Source organism: Trichosurus vulpecula, chromosome 1 (genome assembly GCF_011100635.1).
Source record: "Trichosurus vulpecula isolate mTriVul1 chromosome 1, mTriVul1.pri, whole genome shotgun sequence".
Classification (NCBI taxonomy): domain Eukaryota; kingdom Metazoa; phylum Chordata; class Mammalia; order Diprotodontia; family Phalangeridae; genus Trichosurus; species Trichosurus vulpecula.
Genome location: NC_050573.1, coordinates 414,770,999 through 414,788,518, shown reverse-complemented (window position 1 = coordinate 414,788,518; position 17,520 = coordinate 414,770,999).

Sequence of the window (17,520 nt, the reverse complement as noted above, 5' to 3'; positions counted from 1 at the left end):
TTCCACTTGACCAATTCTAATTTTTCAAGAATTGTTTTATTCAGTGAGCTTTTGTACCACTTTTTTCCCTTTGACTAGTTCATCAATGAATTTTTTTACTCTTTTTTTCCATTTGGCCATTTTTTTTTCTTTAAGGTGTTATTATCTTCATTATGTTTGACTCTTTTTAGCAAGCTATTGTCTTTTCATAACTTTCTTTGCTCTCATTTCTTTACCTATTTTTTCCTCTATAACTTTTATTTAGTTTTAAAAATAATTTTTAGCTCTTCCAGGAATTCTTGTTGGGCTTGTGTCCAATTCAATTTTTTTAAACTTTGTGGCTTTGCTTGTAGTTGTTTTTGTTTCATTATCTTCTCCTAAGTTTCTATCTTAATTTTCTCTGTCACAATAGTAGCTTTTTATTTATCTTCTACCCTGTTTCTTGATTTTGAACTTTATGGTAAAGTTGGGTTCTGTTTGCAGTGCAGTGGAAGGAGAGGTAGTGCCTCAAACTTCAGGCTTTTATGCACTGTTGTTTTGAAGGCTAGTTCTAGGAGTTTGGAAGTTTGGGGTGCTTCCATGGTAGTTTGATCTGGGTCACTGCTCTCTAAGTCTATGCTCTGGTCCTTACCCAGCAAGAGCCCATCTTTTGGGACTGAAAATGATACCATTCCTTGGGATCCCTGATTTTTTAGGGCCAAAAGCAATATTTTCCTCAAGAGCTTCTACTCCTTCTTGATTAAAAGTTCTCTTCTCTGCCCTTAAACTATAATCCAGAAATGGATATAGGCAAGGAATTTGCCAACCAATGTCTATAATCTCTTTCTGTCTGGTTGCCAGGTCCATTTACTAACCCTGGCTTGGGAGCTCCCAAACCTGCTACTGTTTCTGCCACTACCACCTAGTCCTACCACTGACGTTTTAGTTCCAGGCCAGGCTTCACCTCATGTCACAGAACTCTCTTTCCCACCTCATAAGTTGTGTTGGCCCAGAGGAATGTCTCACTCTGACCTCCTATTGGCTCTGCCACTCCAGAATTAGATTTGAGGCATTCTTTTCTTTCTTTCTTTCTTTTTCTTTCTTTCTTCCTTTCTTCCTTCCTTTCTTTCTTTCTTTCTTTCTTTCTTTCTTTCTTTCTTTCTCTCTTTCTGTCTTTCTTTCTCTTTCTTTCTTTTCTTTCTTTCTTTCTTTCTTTCTTTCTTTCTTTCTTTCTTTCTTTCTTTCTTTCTTTCTTTCTTTCTTTTTCTTCCTTTCCTTTCTTCCTTCCTTCCTTCCTTCCTTTCTTTCTTGTTTTCAACATTCACTTCCATAAGATTTTGAGTTTCAAATTTTCTCTCCATCACTCCCCTCCTCCTCCCCAAGACAGCATGTAATTTTATAAAGGCTGTACATATACATTCATATTGAACCTATTTTCACGTTAGTCATGTTGTAAAGAAGAAATAGAACCAATGGGAGAAACCACAAGAAAGAAGAAACAAACAAACAAAAAAGAATGAAAGAGAGAGCAAATGATATGCTTCAATCCGAATTAAAATTTCATAGTTCTTTTTCTGGATGTATTTTCCACCATGAGTCCTTTGCAGTTGCCTTGGATCCTTGCATTGCTAAGAAGAGATAGGTCCATCAAAGTTAGGCCTCTTACATTGTGATTATTCCGTTATACAATGTTCTCCTGGTTCTGCTCACTTCACTCAACATCAATTCATTTAAGTCTTTCCAGGCTTTTCTGGTCTGCCTGCTCATCATTTCTTATAGGACAATAGTATTCCATTACATTCATATACAACAAGTTGTTCAGCCGTGCCCCAACTGATGGACATCCCCTCAATTTCCAATTCTTTGCCATCACAAAAAGAAATATTTTTGTACATGTGGGTCTTTTTCCCATTTGTATGATCTCTTTGGGATATAGACCTAGAAGTAGTATTGCTGAGTTAAAGGATATGCACATTTTTATAGCCCTTTGGACATAGTTTAGGCATTATTTTCAAGTTATTTGGAGAGAAATGTTCAGAAAGCTTGGCTAAGTGTTTTCTCTAGAGACTGCCACCTCGACTTCACCCTTGGATTTCAATTCCATATTTTTAAAATGGAGGCTCTGTGCTGGTGTACAAAGTTGTAACCACAAAGATAATGATATTACTATTGTTTTAAAAAGAAACTATTGAACTTATATGTAAGAAAGATAAAATTAACATTCCTTTAACAAACTTGAGCACCCATAAAGTAGGGTAAAGATATTTTTAGTAAATAGAACAAAACTATAATTTCACACATCTGTGGAAGAACAACAGTGAAAGATGTAATACTCTTGCTTACTCAACCTTTATTAAAGCTTTTCAAAATAACTTCAAAATATTTATTTTTCATAGCAACTGTGCATCTATTTAAAGCTTCCACTGTAAACTTACCTTTCTCATACATAACAAATTAGGAAGCTTTGAGGAAAATAAGCTTTAAAAAGCCAGAAGAATGTCCGTTGTTGAACTAATAACGAAATTATCAGCATATGTACAAAGATTTTAATATAGTAGAAATCCAAAAAAGCTGAGTTCTAAATAAAAATAATAATAAAAATACTAACATAAGTGAGAACACAGGAATTATTCAACAATAGATGCTCTTAAAACAAACACACACACATACACACAACCTATTCACTTTCATTTTTTTCCCCTTGTCTTGTCAGAAGAACATTTATCTTAATAGAAATGAGAAAGTACAGGGCTCTAATATTAATAACAATAGCATTTACTTTGTTCTAGGCACTGCTATACTAGGTACTTTAGTCTCACACTGTACTTGAACTCATGTCTTCCTGACTCTGGGCCCTTTGCTCTATCCAATGAACAGCCTAAAAGACTGTAAAATTGCAATTAATGTTTTGATGTATAGCAAAATTATTTGGGAACCTAAAATGAGAATGCATGTTTCCTTCACTTATTAAACACACTACTAAACCTGAGATGACTAGTTATTCATTGAATATTCAAATCTGATTTTCTTAAAATCTTAGGACTGAAATTATTTGTAACATAAAAATAGACAATGCAATAGAAATTTACTAAGCACCTACTATGTGCAAGTTCCTGTATTATGTATAGGAGATGCAAAGAAGCAAAAGGACAAAGATTTGGACCTCAAGAGATATATAATTTAATAAGGGCTATAAGGTATGCATTTGTAAATAAGACGCAAATTAGAATTGTTGCAAGTTCAATGAAAAACCCAACAAGTTCTTGGGGAGATTTGAGGAGAGATCTATTTTAATTAGAGAAATCAGGGAACACTTTGTGAAGGATTTGGCAACCTGAATTGGGCTTTGAAGCAAAGAAAAGATTTCAGTGCCCAGAAAAAGGGACATGTAGAGCAGCACTTCTTAAACTGTGGATCCCGACCCCACATGGGGTTGCATAACTGAATGTGAGGGATCACGAAAACTTTGGCAATAGTAGCAGGTTTCTGAACACACAATGACCAAAATTTAATTCAAAATCAACCATGTAATGAATCCAAGGTGTTTCTGGCAGTGCTTGCCCATGTTGCATCACACAATTTCACTGTAACCTTGGTTCTGAACACACAACGTGTGCACTTTGCACTGTGCATGCCAGAGCACCACACAACGCCGATGGATGCTGCCAGAAGCACCTTGGCTTAGATTCAAGACTATTATATGTTATGGATTGCAGTGTTTTTGCTGTACATACAAAATCATTCAATTAATTTTGTCTTGGGATTAGGACAGAATTTCCAACAATTTCTGCAACAGCCCTAAACCTACTTCTGCCATTTTGTACTATGTATTTATGCAAAGTGGTATTCTCAGCATTGGTGTTTATAAAATCAAAATATCTATCGACTCCAAAAAATCTTGAAGATGCTCTGTGTCCATCCTGCAGTATCAAATATTTCACCAAGACTTAGTTCTTTACATAAAAATAAACCAGTGCATCCATCTCATTAGTATGGAAATTTGTTTTTGTCTTTAATAAATGGTAACATTATATCTATACCAAAGAATTGCTTTAAAATAAATTTATTTATGATTTATTTTCAGTAAATGTTTGATTTGTATACCTATTTTATATACTACAGGGTGTCCCTAAAGTCTGGACACATAGGCAATGTGGAGTTATTGCATCGAGTTCACGTTAATCTTGCAAAGCACATCAACCTTTGCATCACAAATGATGGTAATCATATTGAAGACGTTACTTGTTAAGATTACAATTAAATGTTGTTGATAATTTCATTCATTTCATTTCTTGAAATATGCATTTTTTTGCCTATGTGTCCAAACTTTAGGAACACCCTGTATATACCCGGGGTTGTATAAAAATTTCTCTGATAGAAAGGGGTCGCCAGTGGGAAAAGTTTAAGAAGCCCTGGTTTATAGCATGGCCTAGATTCAGAAAGACCTCAGTTCAAATTCTAAGATAGTTGCTAGCTGTGTGACCCAGGGCAAATTGCTTAACCTCTATAAAATGGGTATAATTATAGCACTAACTTCCCAGGGTTTTTGTGAGGCTCAAATGAGATGATATTTGTAATGCATTTAGCACAGTGCCTGGCTATGGCATATAAATGTAATATACTGTTAGTGCTAGAGTGTATAAATGTTAGTTATCATTATACAAGTTTGTAATAATAACACTGGTTATTAACGCTAGAATAAGTCTAGTGAGTAATCAGTAAGTTGGCAGTGATATCAATGAGCTATGTTCAGTGGAGGGAGTGGAGCACCGCGCTTGACTTGGGGAAGACCTGATCGAACTCTGTCTCAAATACATGCTGTGAAATCCTGGGGAAGTCAAGTAAGCTTTCTGTGTCTGCTTCCTCATCTAACACACATGATTGTACTCCATGACCTCTAAAGTCTACCTTTTACCTTTCTACCTAATTATTCTTATCCAGTTTTCCTGAAATACAGTGTATGTTTGGTTCATTAGTTGAAATAGGATTGAAAAGGTAATTAGAGCTAGGATGTGGAGGTCTTTGAATGTCACATAAGGAGTTTATCATTCGGGAAGAGAAGATTCAAAGCTGAAAGGGATCTTAGAAATTATCTAATCCTAGCCTATTTTACTGAGGAGGAAACTGAGGCCCAGAGAGTTTAAATCATTTACCCATGGTCACACAAGTAGCAAGAATGTCAAAGAAAATGTAATGATGATGATGATGATATGAATAATAGATTCTATTTTAGGCAGAAGTGTGCCAGATATAACTGCTATTTAATTTCACATTATTTTATATTTATACATGTCTAGCTGAGAGAAAGATGTCCAAACTATCATAATTTTCCCTCTCCTTCATGTTCTTAAACATGTCCCCCTCCCAAGAATTTTTAAGGCAGAGGTTTGCTGGAGCCAGATTGTACCAGGTCTCGAGAGCCAACAGTTACATTTTCAGCATGAGCATTTACATCTCGAAAATCAGCAAAAAGTACAAGTCATGGCTTGATTTATTGTTTTGATGATTATCTATACTTAAGGAAATGATAGAGAAAATGCTAATAATTCAGATTAAACATCAAAGTGTGTTGTCCATACTTTCCCCATCCTACTCCTGAGAAAGCCAGTCATTAAACATTTCCCAGCATACTACTGGTTTGAGGAATCTTGAATAAGAAAAAGCTCATAATATGCTAAAAGACAGCACTTCTCAGGATGAGTAAAGAGGATCCTGACATTCAAAAACCTCCACTATCTACCTTTCCGATCCTATTTCACACTAATGAACCAAACACACAGTTTGGCTTTAATATCCCCAAATAATAGTCAGCACTCAGTTCCTTCCTAGACCATTCCTGCCATCGATATGAGTAACACTCACTATCTTCCTTTCTGAATGGAGAAGAGTGGGGGAAGAGCACCAGCACTTCTGAGGATGAGCCTTCTCTTACATGAGTCAATATGCCAATCACTTCAAGTGGTGGGGAAGGAAATGATAGAAATAAGACAAGAGGAGTTCTTTGTTTAAAATTTCATTTCCACTGAATCCATAGTTTGCACTCAAAATCCGTTTCCTTGAAAAACACTTTTTTGTTCTCTCTCTACTTATTTATTATGTACCTTACTAAGGGAACATCTAGAAAGGGTTTTTTAGACTAGAGCAAAATGATTTTTTAATATTTCTATGTTAATTAAAAAAGAGGTTTTCAATGTTTTCACAAGTGGCAGAGCTGATATTCAAAGCAAATTTCTTTGAATACACATCTCATGTACTAGTCATGACATGACTTTCACTTCATTTTTACTCAGTTGATAATCTTATTTTCTTAAAAAAATAGAATATTCTAACCAAACATAGAGTTAAACAGTGACTCAGAGCCATATAGGGTAGAGCTACCTCAGCATTTTTCGTATGTGCTGTGTGACCAGTCTTGCTGGTTTTTTTTTCCCCTGACAAAATTACTGATTGTGTTTGTACTCTTGACATTAAGGTCTGCCTAACTCATCTGGATCCTTTGATAAGAGCGCATTTTACTCCCTTCCAACCTTCCATGACATGATTACTGTCACTGTTATTGTCACTATCCCCTTACTTCTGTCCACCAGGTTCTGTACCTGGCAAAAATGGAAGGTTATTGTTTGTCTGTAAACTTCTTGATAGCATGAACTAGTTTTTGTTTACTTTTTTCGTCCCTCAAAATTTAGCACAGTGCTTTGCCCATAATAGACACATCATAAATATGTGTTGAAGGAATGAATTACCTGCCCTGAATAAGACATGCTTTGTACTGTGTTTTTAATCTACAGAGATGAGTAAACAGAAAGAAAACTGTGTTCTGTTTATGTTCCTTCCTTCTGTATATGAGATCCTTTTTACTTTTTTCTGTATCTGAGACATTTTTTAACATGTAAACCTCCTGTTTCAAAAGCTTTTATATAAAGGCTAGAATTATTGTCACTGTTGCTTTAAGAGTCAAATGTACTTTTGGAAGTGAGGGTTGACAGTTGTTGCAAAAACTGAGAAGAGAAAGTGGTGATGATTTGAGAGAAATTTGAGACACAGAAAATGTCTGAGGAAAATTATTTTGTGGGAGAATTGTCTTTATTATTTTATGAAGAAATTTTATAAAGAGAAATTTATCATGAATAAATCTGAAGAAAGACTATTTAAAGTAAAGGATTGAGTAAAGATGAGGAGACTTTTCTTGTCATGGTAAGAGAGAGACTGGGGAAGACCAACGCAAATGATGTAGAGGCCTTCTTTCTTGATGAAACTATTCTAAATTATGAATTATGAAGAATTCTGAGAAGAACATTTACATGATGTCTTTAGTGAATTGAATGGTGGAATGTGTTTTCAGGAGGAATAAGAAATATGTATTTATAGTGGTAGTGAGAGGTGACTATGCCCGTGATCCTTCTCATAGTTATAATATTGTAATTATTTTTTATCTGTATTATTACTGAGTGCATTGTTAATAAATTGTGTAGCCAGTGACTTAATTATTGAGTTATTTGGGGGAGATGAGTGTTTTTGATATAGAGACAGATATAAACAGCTACTCACGGTGAAAGTAATTTCTCCAGTTTATTAAGTAATGTCAAATAATATTAAATAATATATAATATGATAATGTGTAGTCTCTGTGCTAATTGATGACAATGAAAAATGTTTCATTTTTACTAATCATGAAATATCCAACAAATAAATCCTGAATTACATTCAAACTAGGGGTGATGAAATTAAATGTAGGATTGAGTGAAGTAGCAGGACAAGGCTGAAAGATTCCAAACTGTATATCATCCTCCTTCATATCTCAATTTTTTTTCTAACTTAATTTCAAGGAACAAAAATTGACAACTTGATTTTTACCTTGTTCATGCTCACTTGTATCTACTCAGGCCTGTTCCACAAAAATATGAAACAAATTATTGTCATGAAGGTTCCATTTGTCAAATTTATTTAAGCATCAAAAGCAATAGAAGAATTTAACATGATATTTGAGAAAGAATACTGAATCTAGAATTAGAGAACCAAGGTTTAAGTCTCTCTCAGCTTTGTAAAATACTAAGTGTTTCATCTTGGGCAAGTCACTTAAAAATTTCTGGGTCTTATTTTGATCATCTGTAAAATATTGGGTTCCTACCTTTCCAATTTATGTCAAGGTCCCCATCATCCTTCTAGTGACTTAGGTTTGCAGTTATTTTTCACCTCTTCTCTCTGCCCCACTATGCATATCATAATCAGATACAAGACTTTTGAATCCTACCTCTGTAATATCTTTAGAACCATCCCCTTGTCTCTTATCACATGGTTGTCAACATAGCTTAGGCTTTCATGACTTCTACCTGGACTATTAGAATAGGTTCCTTCCTGACTTGGGTCTTCTTTAATCCATTCTCCATATATCTGATTCCTAAAAACACAATTTTGGCCATATCACCCCTCTACTCATGGAACTCAAGAGGTTCTTTCCCTCTTTCTGTCCTTTCCATTGTTCCTTTCCTCTGTTTCTCTGCCCCTCTTTCTTTTCTTTTCTTCCTTTCTTCCTTCCTTTCCTTTCTTTTCATTTCTTTCCTTTTGTTCTTTTATTTCTTTCTCTCTTTCTTTTCATTCCTTCCTTCTTTCTTTCCTTCCTTGCTTCTTTTCTTTCTTTCTTTCTCTCTTTCTTTGTGTTTGCTTGCTTGCTTGTTTGTTTCTTTCTTTCTCCCTTTATACCTTTCTCTGTCTTTCTTTGCCTCCATGTCTTTCCCAGGAGGGAAATAGATTAGCCACCCATAGCCTGATACCATGACTGATTGACATAAAAGCTTTGACCTGCTCCATTTCTGGCATGGACCAGTTTTCCTATCCTTAGATAGACTTCTGAACTCCACTCTTAGGGGCTCACAATATTCATTTCAGATTTAGTGTATACACTTGATTGGCTTTAGTGCTCCTGCAGCTTGGAATCCCTGAGCTCAAGTTATTCTCCAGATTCATTCTCCCCCTGGAGCAGGGATTATAGGTATGTACCACATGCCTAGCTTCTCTATTGTTTCTTGCATAAAATACAAACCCCTCTTTAAAATTTGGAGTTTTCACCATCTGGCTCCAGCCTAACTTCCCAGGTTTATTTTTTATTATTTCCCTTTATGTAATTTTATATTATTACTCTTTTATTTTATTATCCCCCTATTATTTTATATTATTCCCCTTTATGTAATCTTTTCTGATTGCTATTTCACATATGCAGCATTTCATTTCCCATCACTGTGTCTTTGCTCAGATTGTTCCCCCCATGTCTGGGACTCATTCTCTCCTTATCTCTACCTTTTAGAATATGTAACTTCTTTCAAAGCTCAGCTCAATTGCTATCTTTTCATGGGACCATTCCTTAACTACTAGTGTCTCCCTCTCCTTCAAATTTACTTTCTATATATTTTATATTTAATTATATGTTTACATGTCATTTCCTCTGATAAGTCACCTTGAGGACACGGATTGTCATGGTTTTTGTCTTTGCATTCCCAGCACCTAGAACAGTACCTGGCATATAGTATGTTGCTAATAAGTTCGTATTGATTGAAGGAGTTGGAGTAGATGGCCTAGCAAGTGTTTTCCAGCTCTAAATCTGTGATTCTATGACCATATTTAGCCTATGATACATATTCTTCACCATATACTTGCTTGAATAATAGGCTTACCATATTAAATTATAGCATACCCTTTGTGACAAGAAGCCTTTATACAAACCTGAAGCTTGCTTACATCTGTTTATTCATGTGGCTTTAAAAAAATAAAACCACCTTTTATATGATGAACACATGACTGTTTAAAGTAGCTCTAACTCCATCACTCTCTTAGTTCAAGTTTCATCATGGGAAGAAGTAAGGAACTCAAGTCATTGAAATTAATAGAAGAAGGTTTTATTTTCAATAAGTGTATACAACACTCTTTTGACCTATCAACTCAATTTGGCCTGGCTTCACTGTTGAAGCTTTTGGGTTATCTAAGGGCACAAAAAGTCCCAATAACTGGTGTTTATGCCCCTTGGAGTTGGTGAATTTCTGAAGACTCTGTGAGTCACCATGTCCTTCACTTGACTTGATGAATAAACACCTCTTTCTATGGGGATGACAACTATGCAACCGTGATGCCAGGCCAATCATTTCCTGAGGGGAGCATTCTCTCCTTTTTGGAAAACTCTATCTCTGTAAAGAGGAGGGAAGGAGGAGTAATCTGTGCTTCACTGAGGTTGGGAGTGAGATGAAATGATGATGGATAATTAGTCCTATCCTAACATGGCTTGGGAAAAGGGAATAGAACCCACAGACAGTTTCCTTCTCACCCCCTCCAAATTAAAAATGTTTATTTTCCTAGCTTAACCCTGGTTCCAGATGAATTTCCAATGTCATCCCTTCTCATGGATTTCCTACATCTGCTATCAGCTAGAATCCCTATGGAGCAGGAATAGGATGGTCCAGGAATTTTCCTTCTTTTTTTTCTTTGTCTTCTCCTTAATCTCAGCAATCAAATATTGTAAAAGAAAAAGGGAAGAGAGTTTATTATAAAATTGCTGAGGAAGCAAATAATGAGAAGGGAACAATGATAAATATAAAAATAAATAGTCTTTTGGCTTTGAAAGGTGGTTAAAGATTAAAAGTAATTGCAACAAGTCATAATAGGAAGTGATATAGAGGCTATCCAGTCTAGCCCATTCTTAGCCTAGAACTCTATGGACAACTGCTGAAAAGTAGTCATATGCCCTTCACTTGGAAATCTGTGAGAGAAAATCTACTATCTCCTGAGGCAGTCTATTTTACTTTTGGATAGCATTAATTCAAAATTTTTGTTATGTTTTGTTTTTTTCTTACCCGGAGCTTACTTGGAGCTGAGTTCTCTCTCAGCAACTTCCACCTAGATCTGACATGTGAGAGCAAGCCAAATATATCTAGTTCCTCTTTTACACAACTGTCATTCAAAGAACAACCACATTCCTTTCTAAATCTTCATTTTGGGCTAAATATTCCCATTTTTTTAAAAAAAAACTTATCTTCATCTAAATGACCTTAAGATCCTTTACTATCTCAATCAACTTTTTATAGGTGCCATCTTGTTTGAGTAACACTTTTCCTCTTTCTTGCCTTATTTCCTACCCATCTCATGTCCTTTCCTTCTAGATCCACAGTCCCTAGACCCTTCTAGTCATCGGTCCAGGTTTTAGGAGTTAGCTAATTGACTTCTAATCTGGAGTCTTCCAGAATAGGTCTCTACTTCCTTCTTCCTCTCCCCCCTCTCCTGTGTGTGCATGTGTGTGTGTGTGTGTGTGTGTGTGTGTGTCTGTGTCTGTGTCTGTGTCTGTGTGTGCCTGTGTCTGTGTGTCTGTGTGCCTGTCTGTCTGAAATGACTCATTTCCCTTACCCAGGGCCAAAGAGCTATTCTCATTTAAAAACAAAATGAATTGACTAGTTTCTCAACTTTACTTTCTAAATTGTCTACTTGCTTTTGTTAGCCTACAGCCAAAAACACCTAAAGAAAAAGATCAGAATACAAAATGATGGGATTATTGTTTTGTTTAATCACCATTCTGATGTTGACTATATATTTCAGGGAAATCACAGGGCCTAGGAGTTCCTTGGTTGCATACATAGACACAGCAACAGATGCCTCAAGAACATCCACTCATTGCTATGTTACAGGGAACAAGGTCAATTGTAGCAAAGCAGTATGTTGCCTGTGTGGCTGCCAAGTTTTAATTGAAATGTTGTGATAAATTTCACTGCCAGGTCAGATGTTATTTTCTGGTTAAGGAGGGGTCAAGCTGGTCTCTTAAAGAACCACTCTTGATTTTTATAGTGTCCAATGATTTGTTCCTGGAAGTTGATTTACCACAGATATGACCTCCTTACTCTCAGTTGACCTCTGCCAAAATTGTCAAGATTCCAGTTCACCAATGGTCATTGGTAGAAAAAGTATTTTATTAAACTGGTCTTTTCATTTTATTAGTGAGAAAATAGGCCTTACCAAATCAATAAGACAGGAAGCATTCACTTTATTGCTTTAGACTAGAGACTTAAAGGTCACTTTATACAAACAGAGCTAGGAACATAATGAAAACAGCAGTAAATACTTGAAAACTCAGCATAAATAACTTTGGTGACCTAACGGATGAAACACTGCACGTTTAAATGACCACTGACACAATACATGATATCTAAAGTGAATTTATAAATTATTGGCATATCTCCATTGTAATACTTTCTGGAAAAAAAGCTATTTTAAATTAAGGGCTTTATTTAGACAAGTATGGAATTTTAACTTTTTAGATCATATAGCATTGATAGATAAAAATAGCTAGCCCTCTATTCTGCATCAAGATTTGTAGAAAAGCACAGCTATGTTTGGAAAGGATTCAGACTCTCATTCAGAGATGTCAACACACTTTATTCATGCTATTATCTAACGACTTGCAAAGCTTACTTGAGATCAAGAAAAGGAAGAAAGTAAGGACCAGTACCATCTTCACCATTTTGCTAATGAGTAAAGTGAAAAACTGCAGGGCATAGTGACTATATGAAGGAAAAGAAATCTAAAAAAATAAACCAATGTTAATGATTCTTCTAATTTATAGTTGAGCTAATGAATATACAATCATAGAAAATAATGTGCATGTGCAACATATTTTAATACTTGGCTTACATTTCTGCCACAAAATTCTATTAAAATCTTTCAACACATAATTTAAGGAAGCAAATGCTCAAATTTGAATTCATCAAAAATGTATATTACTTTTCCTCCATGTACATAGAGCACACTATGCTATTCATTAGAAGACATATAGTTTCAGTAAGACTCTTCCTTACAAATCCATATGATATATACACTGATTATTACTATTCATAGGGACCTGTGATTTCATAAATGTTGCTACTTGCTTCAAGATGCAAGCATCTGTACCCTATTCTGCACCTGCATCCTGCAGCCTGTCAAATACTAGAAATCTTCCTTGCTTCTTCTAGATGTTGCAGGAATAACAGTGAAGCACATTGATTGTCTATTGGTTATTACTCACAAGACCCGACCCAACTTTTTTTATTATAAATTTCTTTGATAACATCATTTTTCTTCTTGTTCTTCACAATTTATTATTAATTAAATCTTGTAGCCTGTTCCCAATGCATCTCTTCATTGCTTGTTTTTGGAAAGCTCATTTTAAAATATTTAAACGCTAGAGAAGTGTGTGATTCATAATGATACAACTTTAGTAGAATATTAGTAGTGGGGGATATTGCCTTATGCAAAGCATATTATTACAAAACATTAGGAGTCTTATCACATGATACAAAATTTCATGATTACCTATGCTTGTGTGTGTACGCATAAGAAGACAGTTCTGTAAATTTCCTAGATAATTATATATTACTATTTATTATTATATTTTATTAACAATAAATTGATTTTTAATCTTAATATATGTAGCCCTGATCTCATTAGTAATCATAACTCAAACATATATCACTCAATCATGTTGATTAAGGATATAGAAAGAAATTTGAACCTGAAAATCCTCAATTCAATTTATACGTGATTTACATAAGCCAGAAAAAACCATGTGGCTATAGATATGCTGGAGTATTCTCAACAACATATGGCAAATGTAAGCAAGTTGGTTTATATAATTACCATTTTAATAAAGATTATAAACTTGCTGATTAGATATAACTCCCCTTCAAACAAACAAATTCTCACCAAATTGTTCTACTTTTCCTTCGACATTTCAGTTTGTGCCTCAATGGCTTTGCATAAGGAGTCCCTCATGTCTAAAATGTGTTGCCTCCATTTCTTAGATTCTCTTGCATCCTCAAGCCCCAATTTGTATTATTTCTCTTACTGGAAGCCTTTCCTGGACCTCTCCAGTTATTAGACCTTGCTCCCTTTCCTTCAAGTTATGATGTTTATATTTCTTCATTTGTATGTTGTATCTCCCCCTGCAAAAAAAAATGTAAGTTCCTTGAGGATGAGATATGTTTTTCATCACCCCTACCCCCCACAGATCCTAGTATAATGGATTGCACATGGCAGGCTCTTAGCAAATTCTTCTTGGATTCGATAGATTCCACCTTCTCATACCTTTACGATATTTACCATAATAATCCCCTTCATATGGAAATATTATACTTTAGATGTCATGTCAACAAGCGCTTATTAATTGCCTACTGTGTTCCAGGAACTATTCTAAGTGCTGGGGATACAATGAAAGGGAAAAGAAAAATACACAGTCCCCATTTTCAAGGAACTCGAAGTCTAAGGGTAGGAGACAAATTGCACAAAAAAAAATGTAAAATAAGATCTATACTGGATAAACTGAAGATGATCAACAGAAGAATCAGGAAAGTCTTCTTACAGAAGATGTGATTTTTAGCTGAGATTTGAAGGAAATCAAAAAATCCACAAAGAAGGAATAAGAAAGGTGATAGATAACCCCAAGCATGGGGGACAATAAGTGAAAATGCCAGGAATTAGGAAATGGAGTTTCTCTTGTTCAAGGAGCAGAGAGGAGGCCAGGGTCACTGGATTATAGCACATATGAGGAGGGAGTAAGGTGCACAAAGACTAGAAAGATAGCAAAAGGCTAGGTCATAAAGACTTCTGTAAGCTAACGAGGATTTTTTATTTAATCTTGGAGGTAATAAAGAAAAATTGTAGTTAATTGAATAGAGAGGTGTTACCAAATTGTGCTGTAGGAAAATCAGTTTGATAGATGAATGGAGAATGGACTGAAGTGGGGAGACAAAGCAGAAAGATGAACTGGCTGTCTATTGAAATAGAGCAAGAATGAAGCAATGAGGGCCTAGACTTGAGTGTTGGTAGAATCAGAGGACAGAAGGAGGTTTATCTGAGAGATGTGACAAAGCTAGGATGTCATTTGTTCCAGTTTTATCCAATGATACACTTAAATGAATGCAAATTCCACAGTTGCTGGTCTTCCTAAAGCTACATTTATTCTTCTCTTTCCCGCTGCCTTCTATACTGGTTCAGTTCCCCAGGTCACACATCTCCTATGACTGAGTTACAAGCCAACACATGGTACCACATCCATGGATAGGGATAGTGTGGTTTACTATATTTTTTACACTCCTTTATGGTGACAGTGTATATGATTGTTGCTATTCAATCTCTTCTTTGGTCTTGTTAACATTTTAATTATTGGGGAGAAAAGATAATATCTCTCATCCCTATTTCTGAATATTTTTGTTGAGATCTGTAGGCCATTTAATTGGTCCTAGTTTTGCTCATGGGATGACAAGTTGGGGAAGTTGGAAGTCAGGGAAGGAACTCTTTCAGTCTTATATGAACAACATGACCAATCAACTGAAAGCTTTGTAAATTAACTCACAACTTTCTTTTACTTGTTGTGAGGTAAAAGTGAATTTCCCAAATGAGGGGTTTTAACTTTGTGGCTGCACCAGACTCTTTATCTGCTATTATTTTGATATAATGCCTGCCCCCAGAGAGTATAGTGTATTACATTCATATTCCACACACTTGTCTCAGTACTTGGAATATAGTTAAGCATTTAGTAAAAGTGTTACCATTCCCTTCTCTTACATGGCCATAGAATCTGCTGGTTCAGTATGTGTTTTAATACACTTACAAGGATGTTTTGCCTCAGAAATCTAGGATGTGAAAAGACATCTTTTATGAATCAGCCATCAAAGTTTTCAAAGTCACTTAAATCAAGCTTTTTTTTTCAGGGAGGAAGGCAGGGCAATTGGGGTAAAGTGACTTGCCCAAGGTCACACAGCAAGTAAAAGTATGTCAAGTGTCTGAGGTCACATTTGAACTCAGGTCCTCCTGACTTCAGGACTGGTGCTGTACTCACTGTGCCACCTAGCTGCCCCAAATCAAGCTTTTGAATATCATGTTTCCTATCCTAGAAAAATAGCTATGCTGTGGCTTTTTCTTTATCAACATTTTGGGTCTTCTTTCATTTTTTCCATCCCCACCAGCAAAATGGTAGTCTGCAAAGAGTGCTGGATTTAGAGATGTAGGACCTAAGTTTGAATCTTGGCTCTGCCACTTACTCTTTCTATGTCCTTAGCAAGTCACTTAACTTTTTGGGTCCTCAGTTTCTTCATTTGCAAAATTAAGGAGTGTAGCTAGGAGACCTGGAAAGTTTATTCTAACTGTTATTCTATAATCCTGTGATCTAATATCATCTGCCTATGTTGATCTTTGGAGATTTTCCAACATGTAAGAGTGACTTGAGAGAAAACAAAAATTGTTCTAAGTGGAGAAATCACCAAATTTAGCAACATTTTCTCCATTATAAGACCTGGCCTCATCTTGTTAGAATTGAAATTATCACTGCAAGTGATTGTAAAATGTATAATTTTATATTAGTTTCTCCTGTTGCAAAAGCTGCAGTGGTATTATAAGCATAAGTACGACTTTAGGCAAACACTAGAATGAGCCATTTCATAAATGATGATCTAAATACAAAAACAGAAAACTGGAGTGGAGAGGAGTCACTTTACATGATTTTTTTTTCTTTTATAAGAAACTTTGTCATGAGATTGTTTTAAGTGATGAGCCTTCCTTCTGTATTTAAAAGATTTGTTTGATTAACACAACTTTTTTTAGGAACTGTTCGATTCGTGACAAATGTACACAAATAATCATGGTCTTTGGCCTCAAGAGACCTACCAAAACATCTTCTGAGATGTGAACTGGTTAGGCCCTTTCTCCACCCACCATTCCACAATATGTCTCTTCAGGTGGGCAATGGTGTTTATAATAGAGAGTCTCCTGGACTAGGTGTCAAGAGAACTGCACTTACTGACTTTGTAAGCCAGGATAACTCTGAGTTTCAGTTTTTGCATCTGGACAAAATGAATATACTAAAACTTACACCATCTATAGTAGGGTCCTGATGTAAGGAACAGCTTGTAAATAGCAAAATTACATACCAGTGTGAGTTATTATTTTCATCGATTACAAACTTGACATGGAGAAGGGTCAAAAGGTCACTTAGTGATGAGAGGTCAAACAAGGATCAATGAATTCCAGCAACCAAATCATTGCAGTTGCATATTACCTTTCCCACTCCTTTCTCACATTGCCAAATGCTCTGACAAAAACAACACAAATGTGTGAAAGCAAGTTATGAAAAATCTTAATCTAACTTCACTTTAACTATCCTTCACTTCTATAGATCCATTTCACTCTGCAAGTGGGATTTGGAAAATGAGCCTAAGCTGTCTTATAATTTCTGAGTAGGAATTTCCAAAAATCCAAATGGTTAAGTCAGACTTTCCAGGTAAAAATGTGTCTCATTAGGAATGGATATTTTGCATCCTTTGGCACAAGAGCTATGATCCTATGTAATAATAATCTAAATTTTCTATTTTTTCTCTCATCTTGGAATTTCACTTTATCCCCATGACTTTAATGACCCTGGAAGATTACTCCAGCCCTATGACCCCTTCCCCTAAATGACTCCTCTTAGGACTTCATTATGAGGAAACTGCCTAGGTCAGCAAGCTGGGTTCAGTCCTTCATTCGTTCCTCTTTGGGTTCCATTTCTAAGACTCTGGA